Genomic DNA, 209 nt, shown 5'->3' with positions numbered 1-209 from the left:
TGCCTGCCTGGGAGGGATTAAGGAGCCATATGTAGGGCGATTAATGCCTGGTTTTCTGGCCCAGGTGCCCCGTTGGCGTGGCATATGGCGGGGGTGGTTGCAGGCATGGCTGCGGCGCGGGAGAGGGGGACCTTGTTGTGGATGGGATAGTGTTTTTATGGAGAAACCTTTTTGGCATTTCTTGACAGATGGGAGTGGGGAGGGGGATT

General features: G+C 56.9%; 1 protein-coding gene across 1 annotated transcript in view; it reads left to right on the top strand.

Annotated features, from left to right (window-relative positions):
* LOC119592475 (vigilin-like) overlaps positions 1–209 on the top strand; it is a gene marked incomplete in the record, with an annotated part of 12647 nt that overhangs the window by 852 nt on the left and 11586 nt on the right.

Source organism: Penaeus monodon, chromosome 30, assembly GCF_015228065.2.
Source record: "Penaeus monodon isolate SGIC_2016 chromosome 30, NSTDA_Pmon_1, whole genome shotgun sequence".
In the NCBI taxonomy this organism is placed as follows: domain Eukaryota; kingdom Metazoa; phylum Arthropoda; class Malacostraca; order Decapoda; family Penaeidae; genus Penaeus; species Penaeus monodon.
Note: the sequence above shows the minus strand (reverse complement) of the source record. Positions and strands in the feature narration are given on the sequence as shown.